This window comes from Podarcis pityusensis, assembly GCF_964106645.2.
Source record: "Podarcis pityusensis genome assembly, chromosome: 8".
NCBI classification, from domain to species: Eukaryota; Metazoa; Chordata; class Lepidosauria; order Squamata; family Lacertidae; genus Podarcis; species Podarcis pityusensis.
Genome location: NC_138033.1, coordinates 13,967,115 through 13,994,268, shown reverse-complemented (window position 1 = coordinate 13,994,268; position 27,154 = coordinate 13,967,115). Strand labels below are relative to the sequence as shown.

The 27,154-nt window shown below is 46.9% G+C and overlaps 1 protein-coding gene across 4 annotated transcripts in view; it reads right to left on the bottom strand.

Annotated features, from left to right (window-relative positions):
- The window catches only part of PHLDB3 (pleckstrin homology like domain family B member 3), a 39,689-nt gene extending 30,002 nt beyond the window's left edge, over positions 1-9,687 (bottom strand). Inside the window, exon 1 of one of the 4 annotated variants that reach the window (XM_081018865.1) lies at positions 9,511-9,687. The gene's annotated coding sequence lies outside the window, so the exon portion shown is untranslated. Of the gene's footprint in view, positions 1-9,095; positions 9,385-9,510 lie in introns of those variants that run through there. The other 3 variants (XM_081018862.1, XM_081018864.1, XM_081018863.1) reach the window with 3 other exon arrangements.
- Positions 9,688-27,154: the final 17,467 nt, after the last annotated feature.

The window sequence follows — 27,154 nt, the reverse complement described above, 5'->3', positions numbered from 1 at the left end:
CTGAAAGCGGGATTTGAGCTGGAGTTTGGGAAATTGGGAATAATCTTGGGCCAGGCCTGTAGCCGTTCCACCCCACCCCCTCACCCCAAAAACCTGCTGCAGAGTTAATGATTGTGCTGTCATTATTATTATTATTATTATTATTATTATTATTATTATTTGTATTCATCTGAAAATCACACGGTGGTTCACAGCATGAAAATACAACATGGATGGTAGACTACCGAAAACCTTTTTTGAGATGACAGACAACTTGGACTTAGTTGATATCTGGAGAACAAAGAATCCCCTGGCCAGAGAGGGAACCTTCTTTTCTGAAGCCAAACTGACATGGACAAGAATTGACCAAATATGGCTAACTAGAGGAATGGCACCAAAGACAAGAAAAGTGGAAATCTGCCCAAAAACCTGCTCCGACCATAATGCTGTTAAGATGGAGATGAAACTAACACCAACCGGCTCCTTCAGATGGAGGATGAATGATGCCTTATTTAGAGATGAAGAAGTCATTAAGAAGGCCCAAAAAACCTTGAGAGACTATTTTGAGATAAATATGAACACCAGTGTTGAAAAAAGAGTAATCTGGGACACAAGCAAAGCTGTTATGAGAGGGTTCTTGATACAACAGAATGCATTAAAGAAGAGAATCCAAAATGAGAAGAAGGATAAAATATTGGAGAAAATAAAGGAAAGTGAAAAGAAATTGAGAGCAAAACCAAAGTCGCAAGAGATTTTGAGAGAAATAAAGTTATATCAAGTACAATACATGAAAATGATGAATCAGGAGATAGAATGGAAAATTAAACAAATGAGACAAAAGACATTTGAGTCGGCTAATAAATGTGGGAAATTGTTGGCTTGGCAAATGAAAAAAAGACAAAAACTAAATACTGTCACAAATTTAGAAGTGGAAGGAAGGAATATACAGAACCCAGTTGAGATTAGAAATTGTTTCCAGAGGTATTTTAAACAACTATATACACAAGGGCCACAGAAAGAAATTGATGTAGACCGATTTTTGAAAACAAATGGATTACAAAAAATCTCTCAAGAAAATAAATTAATGCTGAACTATAAAATAACTGAACAGGAGGTAGAAGGTGCCATTCAGAATATGCAACTAGGTAAATCTCCAGGACCGGATGGACTGACTTCTAGATACTACAGATCCTTGAAGGAATGGCTAGTACAACCTTTAAAGGAAGTCTGTAACAAAATAATGGGTGGGAAAAGGGCACCAGAGTCGTGGAAAGAAGCGTATATTACACTTGTACCGAAAATAGAGACTGAAAAGACCCAGCTTAAGAACTACCGCCCCATATCACTGCTCAATGTGGATTACAAAATCTTTGCAGACATTTTGGCTAAAAGACTAAAAAAAGTCCTAATGGAAGAGATACATAAAGATCAAGCAGGCTTTCTCCCGGGTAGACATTTGTCTGACAATGTGAGAAACATAATCAATATTTTAGAAAAACTACAAGTGAATATAAATACCAAGGCAGTTTTGATATTTGTGGACGCGGAGAAAGCCTTTGACAATATTTCTTGGAGTTTCATGAAGAAGAACCTACAGGGGATGGGGGTAGGCCAAGGCTTTGAAAACGGTATAAGTGCAATTTATTCAGAACAAAAGGCTAAATTAATTGTAAATAACGTGGTGACGGAGGAATTTAAGACAGAAAAAGGGACATGACAAGGTTGCCCAATCTCCCCATTGCTATTTATATCGGTCCTGGAGGTCCTGCTGAATATGATTAGAAGGGACCAATTGGTTAAAGGTATACAAGTCGGAGCTAAACAGTACAAATTGAGAGCATTTGCAGATGACTTAGCATTGACATTGCAGGAGCCAGAATCTAGTACTAAAAGGGTTTTGGAACTGATTCAAGAATTTGGTCAGGTTGCAGGATTTAAATTGAATAAGTTAAAAACAAAGGTCTTAGAGAAAAACTTAACTGTGATTGAGAAAGAGAGGTTTCAGAATGAGACAGGTTTAACAGTGGTTAAGAAAGTGAAATACCTGGGGATTAACATGACAGCAAAAAATGGGAATCTATTTAAAGACAATTATGAAAAATGCTGGGCTGAAGTGAAAAAAGACTTAGAAATTTGGTCAAATTTGAAGCTTTCACTGCTAGGCCGTATTGCTGCGATAAAAATGAATGTATTGCCTAGAATGTTATTTCTCTTTCAAACATTGCAAATTTTGGACAAAATGGATTGCTTCAAGAGGTGGCAGAGAGATATCTCTAAATTTGTCTGGCAGGGCAAGAAGCCTAGAATAAAATTTAAAATACTAACGGATGCAAAGGAAAGAGGTGGATTTGCCCTGCCAGACCTTAAACTTTATTATGAATCAGCAGCTTTTTGCTGGCTGAAAGAATGGCTGCTTCTTGAAAACACAGACATTTTGGACTTAGAAGGTTTTAATAATGTATTTGGATGGCATGCATATTTGTGGTATGATAAGGTCAAAGCACATAAAGCATTTAAAAATCATATTGTCAGGAAAGCATTGTTTAATGTCTGGATAAGATATAAAGACCTACTGGTCCTGGAGATTTACCTAATTGCATATTCTGAACGGCGCCTTCTACCTCCTGTTCAGTTATTTTATAGTTCAGCATTAATTTATTTTCTTGAGAGATTTTTTGTAATCCATTTGTTTTCAAAAATCGGTCTACATCAATTTCTTTCTGTGGGCATTACAGTGGTACCTCTACTTACGGTCACCTTCGGTTACATATCCTTCGGGATACGTATGTGGCAAACCCAGGAGTATTTTTCCGGGTTTCGCCACCCGCGCATGCGCAAAAGCGATCCCTCCGGTTGCGGAAACCTTGGGATCCGAACGGAGGTCCAGAACGGATCCCATCCGCAACCAGAGGTACCACTGTACTGCCATTCTAGGTGAACAAGGGGAAAGTTCATGGTGAGCTCTGGCCCCTCTTTTTCTAGAAAAATAGCATGGGGATTTTAGCTGGGCAAAACTGAGATTAAGGCGGAGGAGGCAGACAGGCAGAGCCAGGTGGGTGAGGGCTGGCAGAGGGCACAGTCTTAGCAGACTAGTCCATACATATGTAGCAAGTTGCTAACCCTTCCCAAACATTCCTCCTCCACGGCTTCTTTTATATGGTAAGAAACGTAAATTGTTTTATGTAAGTTCTTCTGTCAGCAATCTCGCTCAGTGCCTCACCCACAATTAGGTGGGGCCCGCCTTATTAAGTCCTGTTTTTCCAGAAGGAAGAAGTGGAATCAAACAGAGAGGAAGGAGACTGGACTCGGCAGAAACTACATGAAAATGGGGCAGAAGCCTGGAGTTGCGTCCAACATTAGTCATACTCAGAGAAGACCCATTGGAATCAATGGGCATGGCCAATTTAGCTCCAGTAATTTTTTAGCAGCTCTGCTTAATTGGATACAATCCCTGGGTGCCAGAAGCCCTCGCAGGGTGTTCCCACATTACAATCTGTGCACCTGGATACATAAATAGTTATTGCTATTAATAATAATAATAATAATTTATTTAAAGTTTTCTAAACCACCATCTCAATATGATTTACATACGAGACAATTAAAAGCAGTTAGAAACACTGGTTTAGTTGAGATTCGTGCGTTGTAAGGGGTTGGGCTGGATGACCCTCGGGATCCCTTCAATTCTACGATTCTATTAAATACATTTAAAACAAGACTACAGCCCTAACAATTGGGCAATCATGGTAAGGACCCATTTATCCAGTTGAGAAAGCCTGTCTTAGCAAAACTGTTTTTAATAGTTTCTGGAAAGTGCAGATAGCAGCCACCTGTTGTTATCTCAGCAGGAACGCTGTAAAGTGGAACATTGGTTTTTGAACATAATCCATTCCGGAAGAACTTTCGACTTCCGAAACGTTTGAAAACCAAGGATCAAAGGACTGTTGGCAAATTCAATTGAAAAAAATTGAGAAACGCGCCTTGGAAGCCGTTCAACTTCCAAAGCATGTTCGAAAAAGGAAGCATTCAATTCCGGGATTTTGACGTTTGGCTTCTAAAATGTTTGACAGCCAAGACGTTTTAAAACCAAGGTCCCACTGTACCACAGAACAGGGGCAGCCACAGTAAAAGCCCTGCTCTGAGTCACTGTGGAGCGGCCTTGCAATTTCCAATTTGCAGGGTGTATAAGGCAGTCTTTCAAGCAACCTGGTCCTGAGCTGAATAGGAACTTGTATGTCAGCTGAACTAGACACACTTGTACAGTTTTTCACATGTGTTCCTCCACATGCTCCTTCTTAGCTCATCTTTCTCCTCCCTCTCTTTCCTCAGTGGCAAGATACCACAATTCTAAAGCTGCAACAGCATCCTTTGCATGTGACGATGGCTCTGAAGCATCTTTGGCCAACTCTGATTCGATCTACATGCTGACAGAGCGTTTTGTTATGAAGGATTAAAACTGGCCCCATGTTGTTTGCATGCGTGGCAAAGGTATAAATCCCTCTGCTTAAGAAACAAGGGGAGGCGGTGTTTGTAGGTGAATGTTTAATCTGTGCTGATGGCTTGAGTATAATTATTCTTATGGGATATTGATTTATCCTTTTCTTCACCTCGCTTTTCCGAACAAAGGGCCCTCAAGGCAGCTTAGAAAGGTAGCAACATCATACATACTGTAAACCCTTTTACAAAAGCACAGACACCAAAATGAAAACAAAGAACAGTTGGCAATGCAGACTATGTGCACGCCATACGTTCAAATTGCATTTAAGGCACATTTTTCCATCAAAGTAACCTGTGAAATGAAGTTTGTCAAGGGAGCTGGGAATTATAGTTCTTTGAGCTGGAGCTACAGTTCCCAGGCTTCTTGGCGGAGGGGGAATGTGCTTTAAATGTGCAGCATTGTGCGCAGCCTCAGATAAGGTGGGTTGGCAACTAAACAGGAGGGGGGAAAACAGATTATCTTGCTCCTGAGGCTTGAGTGGCAGGTTGAATTGCAGAAAGAAGGCAAGGCTTTCACAGCATTAAGATTTAGCATTATCGCCTGCTAATGCCTGCAAATTAAGGCTGCAATCCTAACCCCAGTTCCTTGGGAGTAATTCAGTTGGTCTTACTTCTGAGTTTACAAACAATTGCAGCCTTACTGCCTCTAGGCTGTCTGAAGCAGAAAATGACTTGCGTACGAACAGTGCAGAGAAAATAAAAGTAATGAGGCGTCTGTCAGGACAGCAAAAATTACACATCAATAAATAAGGAATATTGTCAGGATTGTGCTGTACACTGCTGAAGAAGGCACCGGAGCAGGGCTAAATGGGAAATCTGGCAATTCTAAGTGTTCTGGTGCGAAAGAGCTTGGTCAAAACCCAGAGGAGTAATAATAATTTTTAAATATTTGTTTGTTCATAATCCACAAGGAAATTGCCTTGCAGACTATTTAAGGAGAGAAAAGGGGTTCATAGCAAACAGGGCCCTTATCCTGCTAGGTTTCTGCCTCATATCTGACAAAGAAGAAGCCTAGAGCCAGGCTTTTGAATTATGGTGCTGGAGGAGACTCTTGAGAATCCCATGGACTGCAAGAAGATCAAACCTATCCATTCTTAAGGAAATCAGCCCTGAGTGCTCACTGAAAGGACAGATCCTGAAGCTGAGGCTCCAATACTTTGGCCACCTCATGAGAAGAGAAGACTCCCTGGAAAAGACCCTGAAGTTGGGAAAGATTGAGGGCACAAGGAGAAGGGGACGACAGAGGATGAGATGGTTGGACAGTGTTCTTGAAGGTACCAGAATGAGTTTGACCAAACTGTGGGAGGCAGTGGAAGACAGGAGTGCCTGGCGTGCTCTGGTCCATGGGGTCACGAAGAGTCGGACACGACGAAATGACTATAAACAACAACAACAACAGAGCCAGACCCTCTAGGTCAGCATTTCCCAAACTCGGGTCTCCAGCTGTTTTTGGACTATAATTCCCATCATCCATGACCACTGGTCTTGCTAACTAGGGATGGTGGGAGTTATAGTCCAAAAACAGCTGGAGACCCGAGTTTGGGAAACACTACTGTAGGTGAATATCTCAAAATCTAGAAGGGTTCAAGTAAAAAAAGAAAGAAATCCTAACAAATACTCTTAAAACACACACAAACACACACTCTTTGTCATAACTGCAATAAAAACTGCTTCGCCCCCTTCCCTCTCCAACCCATTTTCCTTTCATCACTTATCTTTCAGATGGCAAGCTTGTGAGCAGGCACCATGGTATTTTAAGCAGTCACATGAAACCCATTTTGGAAGGCTTTTAAAACTGAAAAGCAGGTTTAAAATAAAATAATAATAATAATAATAATAATGCTCTAAATAAATAAACATAACCCAAAAGGGTTCTCCTTGCCTTCTCCTGGAGTCTTAAACGGCACCCCTTGGACTCCCTTAGCCCTTGGAAGAAGGAAAACCCACCATCCAACCTCCCAGTTTATTCTGCCAAACCCGCAGAGAACGAGTGTTACGTGTGCTTGCTTTTGCTTTGGCTGTTGCTTGACAGAAGACAGCTTGGTCAATTAATCATGCGTCTTGTTGAATGGGGTCCTCACTCATTAAATCTGCATGCATTTGCATATCAACTAACACAGCCGTCCGGATTTTCCTTTTTTAAACACTTCCCAGTTTACCAGCGGTGCATCCATCTATCTGTGTGTCACGGCACATCAAGTGTCAGAAAGGATTTCCTTCTGTGTAAGAGAGAAACTTGCCTGCAACGCATGGAATTGTGGAACTAAAAGGGACCTGTCTGTGGTCTTCCCATTGGCATCTAGCTGGTCACTGTGAGAATAGGCTGCTGGACTAAATGGGCCATTGACTTGATCCTGCAAACTCTTCTTATGTTCTTTTGTAGGTCCCACTAGGGAGATCCTAGCTGATTAAGAACATAATAGCCCTGGCTTGGGTGGCCAATGGCTCCTCTATCTAGCTTCCTGTGCTCACAGTGGCCACTCAGATGCCTGTAGCAAACCCTCAAGCAGGACTTGAGCACAACAGCATCTCTCCCCTCTTGTGGTTTCCAGCAGCTAGCATTCAGAAGCACGACTGCCTTCGGTTGTGGAGGCATTGCACTGTCATCGTGGCTAGTAGCCACTGATAAGCCTTCTCCTCCATGAATCCGTCTAGTCTTCTTTCAAAGCCATCAGAGCGATTTCCATGTTTAACTGTGTACCGTGTGCTTTCGTCATTGCAAGACTCCTGGGAAAAATGGGACATTGCTTTCTCCCACTTGCCATTTCCAGCAACTGGCATTCAGTGCCATGTTGCTTTTGACAGCAGAGGTGGGTCAGAGCCGATGGCCGCATTCCTAGACCCTCCAAGCATCCCTATTTTCCAGGGACAGTCCCGGATTTACAGAAGCCATCCTGGTTTCTGTTTGATTCTGGAATGTCCCGCTTTTCCTTAGAATATCCCTGTTTTCATCAGAGAAAAGCTGGAGGGTATGGAGTTATGAGACCCTCCCAAGTCCAGGAGATAACTAACTATACAACCTTTAGAAGACAGCTGAAGGCAGCCCTGCTATAGGGAGGTTTTCCGATGTTTAATATTTTATTATGTTTTTATATATGTTGGAAGCCGCCCAGAGTGGCTAGGGCAACCCAGTCAGATGAGCAGGGTATAAAATAATAAAGTTGTTGTTGTTGCTGAATAGGACGTCCCTATTTTCATCGGAGAAATGTTGGAGGTTGTGCATTCCCCTTGTAGGGGGCTGCATGTCAACTGTGGACAGGGCCAAAGCCAGTGGAGGCAGGGGTACCCCTTTTGCCACCCCTTCTCTCTCACCCCTCCGCATCCAGTGAATGTCCAGGGGAAGGCCAGATTGCACTTGTCAGAGGTCTGAGCTGACCACTTGCAAAGAAGCTTCCAAAATCAGACCGAGGGCCATATAACATTTGGGCATGGGCTGCCCACGCCTGCCATAAACTAACAGTGGAGTACAACATAAGGGTTTGGCTGCACTGACCTGATTTTTGCTGTGTATTTAAAGTACATCCCACCACCCCATTAAAGAATCCTGGAAACTGTAGCTTGTTGTGGGTGCTGGGAATTATAGCACTGCAGAGAGTACACGACAGCTCCCAGGACTCTCTGCCAAGTGCAGGAAGTGGTGCAAGTAGTGCAGGGGTCAGCAAACTTTTTCAGCAGGGGGGCAGTCCACTGTCCCTCAGACCTTGTGGGGGGCTGGACTATATTTTGGGGGAGGGAAATGAACGAATTCCTATGCCCCACAAATAACCCAGAGATGCATTTTAAATAAAAGCACACATTCTACTCATGTAAAAACACGCTGATTCCCAGACCCTCTGCAGGCCAGATTTAGAAGGTGATTGGGCCGGATCCAGCCTTAGTTTGCCTACCCATGGTATAGTGTGTACACTGCACCAGACAAGCAGGAAAGATCCTATTCTGGTTCACGTCCAACCCCACTTCCTTATGGCGCAACACCGGTGACCTTTTCCCTGTACCTGGCACGCTCTTGATCTTCAACCCCTCCAAAATTAACCCCTATCTGCACCACCCAAGTGATACAAACACACACCAGGTCCTAACGTTTCCAGGAAAAGCACTCCCACTCGCTTCTAAAAACAATCCCTTCCCACAACCCATATTGTGAGACCCTTCTTGCGTACCATAGAACTGACACTCTTAACCTCTGCACACACACACCCCAATTCCTATATGGATTCCCCCCCCCATGGTGTTTGCAGACTGCAAATCCCACAAACAATCCGTGCACCAATCGAAAGTTTTGTCACAGTTCAAAAAGAAAGAAAAAAGTTGGCTTCCACCAGCTTCCCACCATTTCAGATTCTTTCAGTCTGTCCTGAAAGTCATTTTAGCCTTTATTTGATAAGATTCCAAACATTGGGGGGGGGGGACTAGCCCCCTATTGCTTGCCCTTTCCTGCCCCTCTCCCCAAATTTAAACTTGACTGCAGGGGAGCAGGAAAAATGCCCCCCATTTGGAGAGAAAACAAACCCAGAAAAACGACAACAATAAGCACATTGCTCCCTATTCCTCCCCGGGAGGGGGGGGGGGGGAGCCACACAACCTTCCCCACTAATCCAAGGTCAACACTTCTTGACACTCACTTTCCTCTGGGCCTTGTCACTCCGGGGGTGTAGGGAGGGGGGATCTGTCCCAAAGCAAAACCTTCAGTTTCTTGGGGTGGAGGGCAGGGGGTGACCCCGGCGCCTGGGTCTTCAGTCAATCCCAGGAAAAGAGACCACAGATAAGTGAAAAACAAGATCCCAAGTTTGAGGGCGCCCGCAGTCCAAACAGATGCTGTCCCTTGTGATTCCAGATAGGGAAAAATGATGGTGACGAAGATGATGATGGGTGTCTCTCCCAGGTTGTCCTAATGTCCTTCCTGGTTCCCTGAGTGTCCCTCCCTTGCTCCGCCCCCATCCTGGATCGTTCCCTTGCCTATGTCACCCAGCTCCTGCCTTCCTCTTTGCACCACCCTGGCTCCTTGCTAACTCTAACAGCTAGCTGCCTATCACTCACCTGGATTGACGGGGAGGCTTTCCCCCGATGCTCTCGGGCTATTGGACAGAGAGGACCCCCTCCGGCTCCAAGGCGCGCGCGGGCGCGCAGACCCCTCGTGCGCTGAGCTGCCGGAACGGCTTCTTCTGCTGACTTTCCGCTTGCAATGTCGAGCCTGCAAGCGGTTCTCCTCCTGCCTTCCTGGTGTTCAAACAAGTTTTACAACCCTGCTCGCTGGCTTTGGCTTTTGCTTTGGAAAAACAAAAGCTGTGACATCAGAGGCCGAAAGAAGCGGGGCGGTTGGGGGGGGGCACCCGGTCTGCAGGGAACCAGCTTTGAGATAATGAAACCAGGAAAATCCCACGAGTGCAGAAGTTTGAAGCTTTCCCAGCTGAAAGCAGCTGCCCCTTTTATTATTACTAATGTCAGTGGGGGTTTTTTTCTGGGAGAAATGGTGGGGGAACTCACCAGAAGTTAGTTAGTTAGTTAGTTAGTTAGTTAGTTAGTTAGTTAGTTCGTTTGTTGCAGGGGGGGCACACACACCCCGTAGTGGCTAAGTGTAAAATGTGATTAATAAACTCAAGCAGACAATGATCTGGATTAGAAATGGCCGCAACTTTATTGATTACAGATATAGGTGGATTTTTGGTTCAGGCATTGGGTTCCAGCCTCAGCAGGCAAAAGATAATTATTATTTAAATTTTAAAAGGTAAGGGAACTCAGTTCCCCTGAGTTCTGCTAAAAACAACAACAACCCCTGACTATTATTATTAACAGCAGCAGCAGAATTTTAGTAAAATCTACTATTCTTTTGTTCCTTCCCAGCTGTGCCAAAACCCTTTTATTTCTTGGTTGTTTTCTTTTTATATATATATGATCGGTTTTTAATTAAAAGTTTCAGAATACAATAAAAGCAAAACAGAGAGTAAGAATTGGAAAGAAAGAGCATGGAAAAGAAAATGAAGAAGAAGAAGAAAAGTAAAATACAAAACCCTCTATGAAGATTGTATCTTTACTCTTCATGCACACAAAGGGAGGCAGGCCATCCCAGCTCACATCTGGGCACTTCCCCCCTCTTACCGCAGCCTCCCACCCTGGAAGATTCTCTCTGCCCTGCTTCTCACACAGGGCCTTTCATAATTATCTACCATTCTATGATTCTATAACTTGATTGGCAGGCAGACGTTCAGCAGGTGAAGCTTCTCTTGTAGTGCAGTGGTGGAACATGTCATTGGTATGCCCAAGGCTCGCAGATTTATCTCCAGAATCTCCAGCACAAAGATTTAGCAGCAGCTGTCCGTTAATACACTGCTTGGCAGGAAGACGTTCAACAGGTTAAGCTGGTTTGTTTTGTTTTTGCAGGAAGAGACAGTGGTTGAATGGCAGTGCGAGTCTTTTGTGCCCAAGTCTCCCAAATTGAATCCCTGGCTTAAAGATCATTACTTCAGAGAGTTGAGGGTTAGATTGCAGGGACAGATGACGTAATGCACTCTGGACATTGATGGACTCCAGCTCCCATCAGCCCCAGCCAGGATGGTTGTAGTCCAACAAAAGTCTGGAGGGCACCAGGTTGGCTATCCCTGCCGGGAGAGTTCCCAACCGTCTGCTAGAGACAGAGACCAACAGTCTGCCTGACGCTATGGCAGCTTCGTAAGTTCAAAACCTTTGGAGTACCTCTCAGTCTTGCCGTTCCCTTCGCTCCACAGTGGTTAATTTCCTAATGAGACAGATGCCAATTATGCCAGGGCAGAAGGTGGTTTGAAAGCAACACCCTCTCATTTACTCACCTGTCCCTCCCCTTCAGATTGCTGCTGGCAGTTTTGCACAGTGATGCACAGGGGAAAGGCACTCTGTCTGTGCTCAGAGACACATTTCAGTCATTATGTCTTACTGATCATTTACACCCATGTAAATGCCTGCTTTGGTGTGATGCCAGCACAGTCCTTAAAATACACAACAAAGCCTGCTTTGGTGTGATGCCAGCACAGTCCTTAAAATACACAACAACTCATAACCAGCATAGTGTAGCAGACTGAGTATTGGACTATGTTCTGAGAGACCAGGGTTCAAATTCCAGCTCAGACATAAAACTCACTGGGTGACCATGGCCCAGGCATTTTTGTCTCTTGGCTTAACTTACTTCACAGGGTTGTTGTGAGGATAAAAGCAGGTCTTTTTTTCAGCTAGAACTCACCAGAACTCGGTTCCGGCACCTCTCAGGTAGGTGCTATTGCCATTCTAAGAGAACAAAGAAAGTGTTCGTAGTGAGTTCTGGCATCCCTTTTTCTAGAAAAATAGCACCGGAACCAATTCTGCCGTCTTGAGCTCCATGGAGGAAAGGCAGAGATGCAAATGTAATAAACAAGCAAGCAAACGTTTTGGAGAGGCAATGTGATGTAGTGGTTAGAGTGTGATCTTGAGCCAGTCACAATGTCTCAGCGTAACCTTCCTCACTGGGCTGTTGCAAGGATATAGCAAGAGGGGAGAAAGAGCTTTGTTCATCACCTTGAGCTCCTTGGAGGAAAGGTGGCATATAAATGCATTAATAAAAAGAAAATTAAAAATTCATCCTGATTTCTTTGCAAGGCGATTGGACAATGTGGTCTATTTAATGAGCTGGTTTGTTTGTGAAATATACTCAGAGTCGCAAAGTGATTTCATGCTCTTTATTCAGCTCATAGTGGTGAGGAGGAATGAATAAATGTCCCCTCACAGTATCTGCTTTATATACATTATTTACACAATGGGCTGCACATGATTGGCTAATTCTGGAATTCTACTGTAAGCCAATCAGGTTGTGGATTCACTTCTATCTGGAGCAGGATTGGGTGGTTCCTGCCAACCAATCATACTGCTGCATTGTTCTAGGACCAATCAGACTGCTGCATTCTGAATCCTATTGTTCTAGGACCAATCAGACTGCTGCCTTTTGGATCCTATTGTTCTAGGACCAATCAGACTGCTACAGTTTGGATCCTATTCAACTCAGTACATAACACCCCTCCCCTCTAAGTTCCAGTCCTGCCCGGGAGGTCGCATTCATAGTCCTCAAGGTATGCCGGCGGCCTACGTGTGCGTTGTGGCCTGGGGTGTTCCCTGGTCCGGGCTCCGGGTTCTGGCTCGTGTTCCAAGGATGCTGGCTGTGATGCGGCTGTTTGGTCTGGTGCAACCGGCTCGCTCAGTCGTGGTTCTGGTTCCGGTGTCCTTTCGGCCTCACGGGTCCTCTCTGTATTTACTGATTCTGCCTCTCCTGCTGGCCCCTCCTGCTCTATGGGCCTCACTGCCCCGCTGTTCCCTTGGGACTCCTCTGACCTGTCCTCCTCCTGGTTTTCTCCCGGGAATCGTCGCCGTATCTGGTCGCAGTGGCGGCGCCAGCATTGCCCCCCATCCGTTAGCACCTCGTACGACACGGGGCCAGTGACCCTGGTGATTGTGGCGGGTACCCATGCTGGGCCTGCCCCAAAATTCTTTGCGTACACTGGGTCCTGGGCCTCGAAGGTCCGGGGGTTCCTGCCTTCCCCCACCACTACCTCATCCTGAGCTCTATCGGGGTGAAGGCGGTCCAATCTGATTGCAAGGCGCCGACCCATTAGTAGTTCAGCGGGGCTCCGGCCAGTCGTTGAGCTGGGGGTGCTGTGCTAGAAGGAATGTGGCAAGGCGGTACTCCCAGTCCCCTTGCGTCATGCGGCGAAGGGTGTCCTTGGTGGTCCGCACCATGCGTTCTGCTTGGCCATTGGTGGCAGGGTGGAACGGCGCCGAACGGATGTGGCGGATGGCGTTCTGCGCTGTGAAGGTTTGGAATTCTCCTGACGTAAATGCAGTCCCGTTGTCTGAGACGAGAGTGTCAGGGAGCCCGTGGGTTGCAAACAGCCTGCGTAGTACCCGGATGGCTGCGGACGTGGAAGTGGACGGTACCAGTGCGACTTCCAGCCATTTGGTGTAGGAGTCCACCACTATGAAGAATGTTTTCCCCTGAAAGGGGCCAGCGAAATCCACATGCAGGCGTGACCATGGTGCTCGGGCGGACTCCCAGGACTGGACTGGGGCCCTTGGGGGATCTGGGCGGGATTCTTGGCAGGCCTGGCAGTGTTTGACCCAGGCCTCTATCTCTCCATCGATCCCCGGCCACCACACATAACTCCTGGCAAGGGCCTTCATTCTTACTACCCCTGGATGTGTCTCGTGTAGGGCTGTGAGGACCCTTTTGCAGAGGGGCTGGGGAACAACGACTCTGCTTCCCCATAACAGGCACCCCTTGTGAGCCGACAGTTCATGTTTGCGGGTTGTGTAGCCGGCGAATTCTGGCCCGGGGCTGCTGCTGGGCCATCCCCTCCACACCCAGTCCAGGACCCGGGAGATGACCCTATCTTTCTTGGAATGGTGTGCAACTTCTTGTGCCTGAATGGGGCGGTCGGGAAGCAGCTCCAGGCTCATAACCTCTTGTGCAGGTGCTGGGTCAGGGCCTGTTTCCGGTAGTGGTAGCCTGCTGAGGGCGTCCGCATGGCCCATCGCCTTCCCAGGTCGGTGAATCAGTGCATACTGGTAGCTGGCAAGGAAAATTGACCACCTGAGGACGCGAGGAGACAGCACTTGGGGGGTCTGCTTTTCGGGGGCAAACAAGCCAAGCAACGGCTTGTGGTCAGTCACCACGGTGAAGGGCCGCCCGTACAAGAAATCATGGAATTTTTTTACTCCCTTTACGATTGCCAGACCCTCCTTGTCGATTTGCGAGTAGTTCCGCTCGGTTGTGTTGAGTGTCTGGGAAAAGTACGCCACCGGTACCTCTCTTCCATCCGGGAGTTGGTGCCCCAGGACAGCTCCAATGCCATAGGGTGAGGCGTCGCATGCTAGCACCACCGGCAGCCTCTCGTCGAAGTGTGCCAAGACCGAGTTTGAGACAAGCAAGTCCTTGACTGCCTGGAATGCGGCCTCCTGGCGCTGGCCCCACACCCAAGGGGCCCGCTTGTCCAGGAGTCTGTGTAGGGGCTCCGCTACCGCCGCCTTGTGGGGAAGGAAGGAATGGTAAAAGTTCAATAGTCCCAAGAAGGCCTGAAGTTCAGTCTTGCTCTTGGGCGCTGGGGCATCACAAATGGCCCGTACCTTGTCCCCAGTCGGGTGGACCCCTTCTGCGTCCACCATAAATCCCAGAAAGTCCACCTGAGGCACTCCTAGTAGACATTTTTCCCGCTTCACCTTGAGACCCGCCGTCTGGAAACGGTGCAGAACGGTGCGGAGGCGGTCCTCAAACTCCTCTAGTGTGGGGCCGGCAATCAACACATCATCGAAGAAGGGGGTGACGCCAGGAATCCCTTTAAGGAGAGAGTCCATTATATTCTGGAATATGCCTGGTGCCACGCTGACACCGAATTGCAGCCGCTTTACCCTGAACGCTCCTCTGTGCGTCACAATCGTCTGTGCCTCTGCTGTGGCCTCATCTACTGGCAGCTGTTGATATGCTTGGGCCAAGTCCAGCTTGCCAAAAATTTTCGACCCAGCCAGGGTGGCAAGGACATGGCTGACCACTGGCACTGGGTATGCGTGGGCCGTGAGGGCCTTGTTTATGGTACATTTGTAGTCTGCGCAGATGCGGACCGAACCATTAGGCTTGACGGGTGTGACGATTGGGGTTTCCCAGGGAGCATTAGGCACCGGCTCCAGCACTCCTTGCTCTACGAGTCGGTCCAATTCCTCGTCTATACGGGGTTTCAAGGCGAACGGGACCCGGCGGGCCTTGAGCCTGACCGGTCGTACTGCGGGGTCAAGCTGTAGCGCAATGGGGGGGCCCGTATACTGTCCCAATTTCCCATCAAAAACCCCTGGAAATTCCTTGCATATGGCGTCCACGTCCACTTGTAAGCTAGTGTGGTTCACCCCGGTGACAGCTAGCCCCAGTGGTCCAAACCATGCCAATCCCAGTAAGCTAATGTAGGGGCCCTTGACCACAAGCAAGTCCAGTTGCCGCGTCCGCCCTCGGTATTGCACCCTGAAGGTCCCCACCCCCATTGTGGGGACCTTACGTTTCTGGAAGTCCCGGAGGGTGAATGGGGCCGGCCTGAGTTTGGGACCCCCAGTGGGACACAGTTTCCTTAAGGTCCTTGCCGAGATTATGGATAGAGTTGAACCCGTGTCAAGCTCCATGCGGCATGGGGCCCCCTCTATCTGTACCTCTACATAAATTTTCTCTACGTTGGGGTGGGGCAACTGGTATACCTGGAAGTCCGTGAGCTCCGTCGAGTTGCCTTGGTGCGTTGGGCCCCGGGACCTGGGGCTCTTGGATTGGTCATCTGATGCCTGGTGTCGGGTGGGCCGAGCCCGACACACCCGGGCGATGTGTCCCGATTTTCTGCACTGCCTGCACTCTGCGTTGCGGAAACTGCAGGTCCTCCTCTCGTGACTCTCCCCGCAGCTTGCGCAGTTCCCTCCTTCTCGTCGAGGCAGCTGTGGTCTGTGCGCTGCTTGAGTGCGCTGCTGTACTCGGTGCACCTCCTCCCTGTCGGATCCTGAGTCGTCGGTGAGGTCTTCATGGTGGACCCTCGGTTGGGATGGTAGGCTCGGCCGTGCCTCTTGGGTCGACCTCTCGGCAGCTTCTGTTGCCAGGGCCTCCTCCAGAGCGACCTGGAACGTTAGGTCCTTCTTAGCGTAGAGGCGTCGTTGCAGCTTCTCATCCTTCAGGCCACCGACGAGGCGGTCACGAAGCATGTTCTCCAGCTCTGAGAAGTTGCAGAACCGGGCGGCTTGGCGGAGAGAGGTCACAAACCCAGTTATGGTTTCCCCAGGGGCTTGCCGCTTTGCGTAGAAGGCATTTCGACGAGCCACCACTGAGGGCTGCGGTGAAAAGTGCCCCTTCAGCTGTTCCATTATTGTTTTGTATGGAACAGTAGCGACGTCTTCAGGCGCAAGGAGAGCCCGGGCGATTTCAAACGTCTCCTCTCCGCAGACGCTGAAGAATATCGCCCTCTTCTTGGCGTCTTCTTCGTCGGTGACCCCTTTGGCTTCTAGGAGGAAGGTGAAACGGGAGGCGTACGCTTCCCAGTCTCCAGATGCTGGGTTGAATGGCGAGAAGCTGCTGTTGGCTGCCATTCTGAGTTCCTTGTGCCCCGGAGCTGAAGCCTGGATACACGGTGCGAGGCAGCGGTGCGGCAGTTGGCGGTCAGCTCAGCGGGATCCCACCTTCGTCGCCAGTGAAATATACTCAGAGTCGCAAAGTGATTTCATGCTCTTTATTCAGCTCATAGTGGTGAGGAGGAATGAATAAATGTCCCCTCACAGTATCTGCTTTATATACATTATTTACACAATGGGCTGCACATGATTGGCTAATTCTGGAATTCTACTGTAAGCCAATCAGGTTGTGGATTCACTTCTATCTGGAGCAGGATTGGGTGGTTCCTGCCAACCAATCATACTGCTGCATTGTTCTAGGACCAATCAGACTGCTGCATTCTGAATCCTATTGTTCTAGGACCAATCAGACTGCTACAGTTTGGATCCTATTCAACTCAGTACATAACAGTTTGCAAATGGCAGAACTGCACATGGCCCATCTAATCCAGCCAGTTCCCTGTGAGAAACCTGTAAGCAGGACTTGAACACAAGAGCACTCTTCCCCCTCTGTGGTTCCTGGCAACTAGTATTCAGAAGCGTTACAGCCTCCCACTGTTTGAAAACCTTGCCTGGACTCTACCACTTCAGACTAGATCATATGGCGGGGGAGTGGCATGTTGGAATTGCTCATCTATAGGGTGGAGGGCAGAAAACATACATAGAAAACTTGCGTGCTGTTAGGCTTGTCCTTGACATTTTGGTTTTCCAGATGGACGAGTTTTTTGTGGTTTTTTTTAAAGAGAATAATAATTTTTAAAATGAGGGAGTATTCAAATATGCAACTCCCCGCCACCCAAAGTAGTACAATCCAGGAAGTGCTGAACCACTTGATTCTGTTGATGGCAGAACTGGTAGCCTATTGGCTGAGTCTTGCAGCCTGTGGGAAATCGAGTTGATAAACCTCAGTGCCATAAATGTCTGTCAGTTTCCTGAAGTGGGTTTTCTGTGTGTGTACATTTTCAAGCTGTCTTCTTTCATTATATAACTCTTCTGCCAGAAGCTATATCGGCTGAAATAATATTTGTTCTTAGGCTTGGCATTTGGAAAGATTGACATGCAGGGATGGGAAATCTGCAGTCCTCCATACATTTGCTGGACTACAGCTCCCATCATCCCTGGCCATTGGCCATGCTGCCTGGGGGCTGATGGGAATTGGAGTACAGCAGCAGCTGCAGGGTCACAGGTTCCCCACCCCTATTCTCAGGGAGAGGGCAGAGAGTAGAGTTTATTGGCACCCCACATTTAAAGCGCTATGTTCCACTTAAAACAGTCATGGGTTTCCCTCAAAGAATTCTGGGAGCTGTCATTTGTTAAGGGTGCTGAGACTTCTTGTAGCTCTGCAAGGCTCCTATTCCCCTTGCAGAGCTACAATTTCCAGAGTCCCTTAACAATGCATCCCTCTTTACAGGAAATCTGCGAACTGTAGCTCTGTCTGGGGAGTAGGGACCTTTAGAGCAAATCTGTGGACAGTGATGCAGGTAGCTTAGTGGTAGAGTGCATGTTTTTGCATACAGAAGGTCCCATGTTCGATCCCTGGCATCTCCAGTTAGATGGATTCAGTAAAAACAGGGAACAGAGGCACTGTGGCTCTCCAGAACTTAGAATCAGAATTGCAGAATTGGAAGGGACCCCAAGGGTCATCTAGATTCTAGCCCAACTCCCTGCAATGCAGGAATCTCAGCTAAAGCATCCATGACAGATGGCCATCCAATCTCTGCTTAAAAACCTCTGAACCTCAGAGTCGTGTAGTGATTTCATGCTCTTTATTGCAGCTTGCAAAACAGTGATTGAATTGCCCCCGAACCTCAGGCTTTTATACACATTATTTACACATTGAGTCCCGTCTGATTGGCTGATTCTGCTTCCCTCCTGGAGCCTGATTGGTCTTTTCCTGCAGGCCAATCAGTTGTTGCATTCTACGATCCTACTTGCCTATTGTTCTAGGATCCAAGCTTAGTACATAACAACCTCCAAGGAAGGAGAGTCCACCACCTCCCGAGAGAGACTGTTCCACTGCTGAACAGATCTTACCTGTTGGATCTTGTTGGACTGCAGCTTTCATTATCCCTTACTTTTGGTCATGCACACTGAAGCTGATGGGAATTAGGACTCCAGAGACACCTGCAGAGTCACAGGTTCCCCAACCGTGCGGTACAGGCAGGTGATGAGAAAGACCTCTATTGAAGAGTCACTGCCTGTCAGTGTGTTAGGCAGTCCTGGACCAGATGAACAAGTCATCTGACTTAGTGCTTCCTGTGTTCTTTGCAGACTCATTGGGATAATATCAGAGTCTTGTTTGTTGTCCTTTCATGTTCGGTTATCTTTGTTCTCACAGCACGGTCCATGGCTAAAACCAAAACACTGGCTGGTCAGAAAAACAGATCTGGGGCCTAAGGGCCATCGCACCTGAGAAAATGTCAGTAAAAGCAGGTATTCTGCTGATACAGAGAGATCGCCCTGTGGGACACACACAAACACACAAAGAGGGAGAGCACTCCGCCCTGTCTGCCTCCAACCCAGAAATAATACCTGAACAAAAACAGCCACTCCTCTCTGTCACAACAATGCATTGCACCGCTCAAGAAGCACAATGTCTTTGCAGACAGAGAAATCCTTCCGGCAGAGATGGAATGCTGGGTGGAACTCCCAGCAGTCAGGGAAACCGGAACTGTCACAGCACCCGTGAATAGCTCTAGGTCCCTGTGTTGTTTTGAGGCGCATGTTGGCGCTTGCAAACTGTGCTGCGGGGAACCCTAGAGAGGTTCCTTAGAGTTTTATCTGAGCGTTCCTCAGTCACTAGGTGGGACATGGCAAACAAGCTTCTCTGGAAAAGCATTGACATGCCCCCCAACCACCCACCCTATTAACCAGCATAATGTTAGGGCATCAAGCTAGGAATGAAGAGGTGTGAGAAACAGCAAGCCAGCCTATGCAAATTGTTTAATGGAGGGAGGGGAGGCGCTTCACACAGCAGTTTAGCAAACCGCTCTGTCAAGTGCCTCCTCACTTCTTTAAAAGGGGTGGGGCTAGGGATGAGAGGGGAGGGGCTTGGGGAAAGTTGCGGGGAGAAAGGTAAGGGGCAGGTGGGGTGTAAAGGGAGGTAAGTGGGGCAAACAGCAACGGGGTAAGTGCAGTTATCGAGCAGGAGTAGCAGCCCCAAGTTATTAAAAATAAATATGATGGGTTGTTTGCAACTGTAGTCATACCTAGAGCAGAACATTTGAAAGTAATGGAGATGACTAGCATTTGATTCAATGCGTCTACACTGAGGACGACTTAGTTGCCTGCAGCCCATTAGAACTACGGTATTTAATGCATTTTTTAACGCTTCTTCTGCTTGTGTGTTGTAGGGTTTCTGTACTAACTCTTCCCTCAGTGGTTCCTTAAGCTCTTCATCGCCCACTGCTCCAAAAATTTCTAGCTGTAATACAGTGGTACCTCAGGTTACATACGCTTCAGGTTGCATATGCTTGAGGTTACAGACTCCGCTAACCCAGAAATAGTGCTTCAGGTTAAGAACTTTGCTACAGGGTGAGAACAGAAATCGTGCTCTGGCGGCACGGCGGCAGCAGGAGGCCCCATTAGCTAAAGTGGTGCTTCAGGTTAAGAACAGTTTCAGGTTAAGAACAGACCTCTGGAACGAATTAAGTACTTAACCCAAGGTACCACTGTAATAATAATAATAATTTATTTCTTTTTTATACCCCACCCATCTGGCTGGGTTTCCCCAGCCACTCTGCGCAGCTCCCAACAAAACTAACGAAAAAGCATCAGCTACTAAAAACTTCCCTAAACAGGGTTGCCTTCAGATGTCTTCTAAAAGTCAGATAGTTGTTTGTTTCCTTGACATCTGATGGGAGGGTGTTCCACAGGGCAGGCACCACTACCAATAAGGCCCTCCACCTAGTACCCTGTAACCTCACTTCTCACAGCGAGAGAACTGCCAGAAGGCCCTCGGACCTGGACCTCAGTGTCCCGGCTGAAAGATGGGGGTGGAGACGCTCCTTCAGGTATACAGGACCGAGGCCGTTTAGGGCTTTAAAGGTCAGCACCAACATTTTGAATTGTGCTTGGAAACGTACCGGGAGCCAATGTAGGTCTCTCTGGACCGGTGTTATATGGTCTCGGTGACCACTCCCAGTCACCAGTCTAGCTGCCACATTCTGGATTGGTTGTAGTTTCTGGCTCACCTTCACGTAGAGAGCATTGCAGTAAGCATGCTGGCGAACAGGATCAGCCAGGACACGAAAACAAGTGCTTAAAATGACAACAGGTACATGCAGGCGGAGACTTGCTTTCTTTTCCTCTCCATCCCACCCAAAAGCCTCACTGTGGGTTATCTCAACTCCACCATTTCCTGTCTCCTTGGAATATTTTGTCAGGAAGTTTGAATTTTAATTCCCTGCTGGGGCTGACCCCCAAACAGCGGGTCAGCGCAGACATTCCCTGCCCTTCTAAACTAACTCTGTCCCCAGCCATGGTGCATTACAGTCAATGTTTCTCAAACTACCCTTCCTTGGCTGACTCCTGTGGTCCCTCCTTACCCGGTAAGTCCCAGGATGTAATAATTCCATCTGAAGATGGTGAGAGCAGTTTGACAATGGGACTCATTAGCTACAGGGCTGATGGGCTCTCCCTTGCTGGCAGCCTACAGGCACAGGGAGGGCAGCCGTCCGTTGCGGGTTCCCTAGCTCAGCATCTCGTGCATCGACCATGGACATTGGACCAGAGAGTCTACAAGATCTCCTCCAAGCCCGTGACTCTGTGATTCATGTAACATTGGCAGCTGCATTTATTAATAATATCAATATTTTATTAAGAGAGTTTCAGTTTTAGAAAATAAAGTGGCGAAAGGAAAAAGGAAAAAAGAGGGAGAAGAAAAGTGAAAAAATAAGAAATATATAATATGAAGCAGTAGCTATAATCAGTTGCATTTCCATAGAGAAATATATAGATAGATGAATAATATTACTGTCCTAATACATATATGATTATTAATAATCTAGTATATTCTGTATAAACTCATTCCAAATGTCAATATATTTATCTGGGAAAGCCTATAAGCGGGCTGCATGGATGTTATTGGCCCAGAGATGGAAAGAAGATAAAGTCCCTACCAGAGAAGAATGGCAGATGAAGCTAATGGACTATGCTGAAATGGCTAAAATGACCGGAAGAGTTAGAAATCAGGAAGACCAAAATTTTAATAAGGAATGAGAATAATTTATGACATCTGAAATACCATTGTAAACAGCTAAAATCGTTAGTAGGATTGGAATCTCACTTGTAGGTTGAATTCAGGACATAATGGATTTATATCATAAAAGACGCGGGAGGAAATGATTAATAATAGGACCCACAAAGGGCAGGATGGAAGTCCAAAAGATTCCTTGGAATCTTGTTTTTATGATTTATGTTTGATAGACCTCTGTAAAATTTTAATTTGAAAAACCAAATAAATAAATTTTCAGAAAAGTCTGTAAGCGATCCGTTCACATGGTGCAGGTGTTGTCATGCCGTCAGTTCATTGATTAACGGGGATCATATCTTTATTCTTCCAATTCATCAATACCAGTCTCTTGGCCACAGTTAGGGCATGTCTTATACTGAGTCAGGCCATTGGGTCCATCTAGTGATGCCTACACTGACTGGCAGAAACTCTCCAGGGTTCCAGGTTGGGACTCTCTCCCAGTGCTGCTTCCAATATGCCATCGGGGATTGAGCCCAGGATCTCCGAATGCAAAGCAGATGCCTTTCTGCTGAGCGACGGCCCTTTCCCAATTCATGGAAGTCCTGGAGGCGACACGGCAATCAGGGTCGTGACCCCGCTGCTCCCGTTCAACCATCCCAGTGGCAATGTGACTCACAGTCTGCAGAGCCCTGAGCCGCCCTTCGACTGAATGTTTGTGAGCCGATTGCCAATACGATACCCAGCAATGCTTTCAAATGCTTACCGCACCCCAGAAAGTTCACCAAGGGCATGATGGTGACATCTGTCTCCTGCTGTCTCTCTCCACGATGCGTGAGGAACAGGAAAATGTCTGGTCCTCTGTGGTATACTACCCCTGAACATGGAAGCTCCATTCCTAGCTGAAATATACTCAGAGTCGAGAGTGGATTTCATGCTCTTTATTCAGCTCATAGTGGTGAGGAGGAATGGAAGTTCCCCCACAATATCTGCTTTATATACATTAGTTACACAATGGGCTGCACGTGATTGGCTAATTCCGGGATTCTCCTGTAGGCCAATCAGGTTGTGGATTCACTTCCATCTGGAGCTGGATTGGGTGGCTCCTGTGGACCAATCATACTGCTGCATTGTTCTAGGACCAATCAGACTGCTGCATTCTGAATCGTATTGTTCTAGGACCAATCAGACTGCTGCATTTTGGATCCTATTGTTCTAGGACCAATCAGACTGTGGCATTTTGGATCCTATTCAACTCAGTACATAACACTAGCCATCACAGTAAAAGGATTGCTGGGGGGGGGGGGGGAGAGAAAGCTAAATTTCTCTAACCTGGGGGTAGAGGAACTATGGCCCTCCAAACTATCGACTAGCCATGATGAATATGTTCCACGGTGTCAGAAGTATTATGCCTCTCCATACCAGTTGCAGAGAATCACTGATGGGCAGAGTGCTGTTGCTCTCAAGTCCAGCCTGTAGGCTTCCCACAGGCACCTGGTTGGCCAAGGTGAGAACAGGATGCTGGACCAGGTGGGCCATTGGCCTGATTTAGCAAGACCATCTTATGTTCTTACGTTGTTGGACTTCATCAGCTGCAGGCAGCATTCCTTTAAAGCAGTATCATGCCTTTTCAATCAGTCATGGCTTCCCCCAAAGAATCCTGGGTGATGTACAGACCCTCCAAGTGACTCTATTTTCCAGGGACAGTCCTGGACTTAGAAGAAGCCATTCTGGTTTCTGATTCAATCCCAGAAGAATGTCCTGCTTTTCCTTAAAGGTAAAGGTAAAGGGACCCCTGACCATTAGGTCCAGTCGTGGCCGACTCTGGGGTTGCGCTGCTCATCTCACTTTATTGGCCGAGGGAGCCGGCGTACAGCTTCTGGGTCATGTGGCCAGCATAACTAAGGCGCTTCTGGCAAACCAGAGCAGTGCACGGAAATGCCGTTTACCTTCCCACCAGAGTGGTACCTATTTATCTACTTGCACTTTGATGTGGTTTCAAACTACTAGGTTGGCAGGAGCAGGGACCCAGCAACGGGAGCTCACCCCATCTTGGGAATTCGAACCGCTAACCTTCTGATCGGCAAGTCCTAGGCTCTGTGGTTTAACCCACAGCTCCACCCGCGTCCCTTTTTTCCCTTAGGACGTCCCTATTTTCATTGGACAAAAGTTGGAGGGTATGGAGTTATCCTGTGTAGGGAAGGTTTTTTTTAATGTTTAATGGTGTTTTTATATGTGTTGGAAGCCACCCAGAGTGGCTGGGACTACCTAGGGTGGAGTAAAATTGTTGTTGTTGAATAGGACGTCCTTATTTTCACTGGAGAAATGTTGGAGGGTATGGATGTAGTTTGTTAAGGATGCTGAGAGTTGGTAGGAGGCCCCTAGTCTCCCCACACAGCAGCATTTCCCACAATTCCCTGGGAAGACAGATGAACTGTTAAACCACTCAGATTTCTTTAGCTTCAGCAACAAACAAATCCAGTGATGGAGAGCCTGTGGCGGCGCTCCGGATGTCGTTGGACTCCAACTCCCATCAGCCCCAGCCAGCATGGCAATGACCCATAGTCCCAGGGTTGATGGGGGTTGTAGTCCAACATTAACTGGGGGGTGGGTGGGCACAGATTCCTCATCCCTGTCCCAGGCCAACTGGTGCAGATCAAAGGTGGGAACCTTCATCCCAGGTTCTCGTTCCAGCCCCTGGGGAAATGAGACCCTGAAACAATTTCGCAAGGCATTGCAGGATCTCACCGCCTGGGCTGTGGGAAAAAACCAAAACATAACAGAAAACTCGCGTCCTTCTCAAGCCAGCTACGCTGAGTTGATGGCAGATCGAAACATGCCAGATCTTGCCTGGTTTTGCTCTTGTTTCGCTGCCTTTTGGTTTCCCTTGGGAAATGGCTGGGAAACTCGGGCCTGTCTAGGGAAAGTTGTGCAGGTGGGGAAGAAGGCGGGGAGAGAAACAGCTTCCCACCAGCTTCTAATTTATATATATTTATATAAAACCAGGCAAGGAGGCAAGGAGCACAGCACACTCGCTTTCAGTACTCAGGCAAACAAATTGCCACCAATCACAAAAGCAAACCTTGTTGATTTTACCTTCAGTTCCTTCATCACTACCCCCTGCACTTAATCTGGGTTTTGAGCATAAGAACATAAAAGCCTTCTGGATGAGGCCAATGACCCACCTAAACTAGCATAAATTTCCAGCGTGGCCAGCCTGTGGGAATCCCACAAGCAGGATTCAAGCTCAAGAGCCCTCTCATTTAACTGGTATTTTAGAAGCATAGCTGCCTCCCATTGTGGATGCAGAACATAGCCATCATAGACAAGACAGCCACTGTTTACAATTGCATTCTAATGGATTATTGTATATTGCTTTTTTGATATAAGTTGTTTATTTTAAAGTTATGTTTTTATTATGGCTTTTTTGTATTGGATCAGATTGTGATTAGGTGTGTGATCTTTGCTGTCTACAGTGGTACCTCGGTTTACATATGCTTCAGGTTACAGACTCCACTAACCCAGAAATAGTACCTTGGGTTAAGAACTTTGCTTCTTAGCTAAAGTGGTGCTTCAGGTTAAGAACAGTTTCAGGTTAAGAACGGACCTCCGGAACGAATTAAGTACTTAACCTGAGGTACCACTGTATTTTGTTGTTTCTCTGACTTGAAAACCGCCTTGCGTTTAGTAATATAGAAAGGTGGTGGTATACAAGTTAAAAGTGAAATGAAACATAATCTTCCATGCATTTGTCCAAACCTCCTTTAACAGCCATCCGAGTTGGTGGTCATCTCTGCCCATCCTCCCATGGGAATGAATGGGAGCCGTGCTGGCAGGACACACTTCTCTGCATGTTCAAAACAATCCATTTGTGAGATACAATCGGGACATCCGTCGGCATGCAAAAGCACAACTCTCCCCAATTGCCCCATGGGTGACAACACTGGGTGGTTCCGCTGGAATTATGGAGTGAGAAGCTGGCAGACAAATTCGTCTCCATGGCCAAAATGGTAACGTGGAGAGGGAAATAAAGAGAGAACAGAAAAAGCACTCTGAAGGATGCTGCGCTGTTCAAAGGGAGCAATTAACGTAGGGTGCACAGTGCAAAACCTTGCTCAGATGTAAGTCTCACGCTGTTTAATGGAGCTTTGTTTTGGGCATGGATGAGTGTCTTGGAATAGGGTTTGCATTTTCATGTGAGGTGGCCTAATTCTTCACTGTAACACACCCGTCCTTTGAAAATTGCAGTTCTCAGAATTTTGTGATGCTGTTCTCCAACCAAGAACAGTGTATAAAGGTGCATACATTAGGGGGAAGACTGCAGAAAAATGCACGTGCTAATGAATAGAAAACATGAATTGGGGGAGATTGCTTGATTGAACAAATGGGCAAAATTGCTTGCAAAAATATGAATATTAGGATAAATGCGCAGTTTACCTTTCACAGAGCTACAATGCCCAGCAGCCTTAACCAGCTTCAATCCTAGGATTCTTTGAAGGATGCCATGTGCTTGAAATGTTTGGTGTATATGTGACCAGGGCTGGTTTCTTAAAGTACAACCAATCCCTTTAAAAAATGACAGTCCATTTATTTATAATGGTCTATTCTGTGACCAATATTCAGAAACTTTGTATAAATATATAAAATAATACCAAACAAAACAAAGCAGATACCCATCACAATAAACGGATTGGTAATTGTATTGCAGGGCATAGAGAGCAAAATTGTGAATTTGCTAAAATTATTCCCTGGTAATATTTACATGCTGCACCACAATATTTAGCAGCCCTGGAAGATGCTGACATATTCTAATTTGAAACGAGTAAGCAAACACAGAAAGCATCCCATCGGCCTGGGAATCTCTGTAGATAAAAATGTTACATATATCACAACAAAAATAGAAATTTGTAAGTACAGTGGTACCTCGGGTTACATATGCTTCAGGTTACATACGCTTCAGGTTACAGACTCCGCTAACCCAGAAATAGTGCTTCAGGTTTGCTTTGCTTCAGGATGAGAACAGAAATCGTGCTCCGGCGGCGCGGCAGCAGCGGGAAACCCCATTAGCTAAAGTGGTGCTTCAGGTTAAGAACAGTTTCAGGTTAAGAATGGACCTCTGGAACGAATTAAGTACTTAACCCGAGGTACCACTGTACGTGAGTTAGCAATTCTGCCTCTCCAGACTGACAAAGACATTTATGTTGACAATAGGGGATTTTTTGGAAACTCCCCTCCAGAACTAATAATGGAAGAATATTTAAATACACTAGAGTAAACACAATAAATAAACAACTCAGACTTTTTGTGATTTGGAAAGTAATGAGGAAATGCACTGATGAGTGTGGAATGACCAAATGTTTCATGGGAAGATAT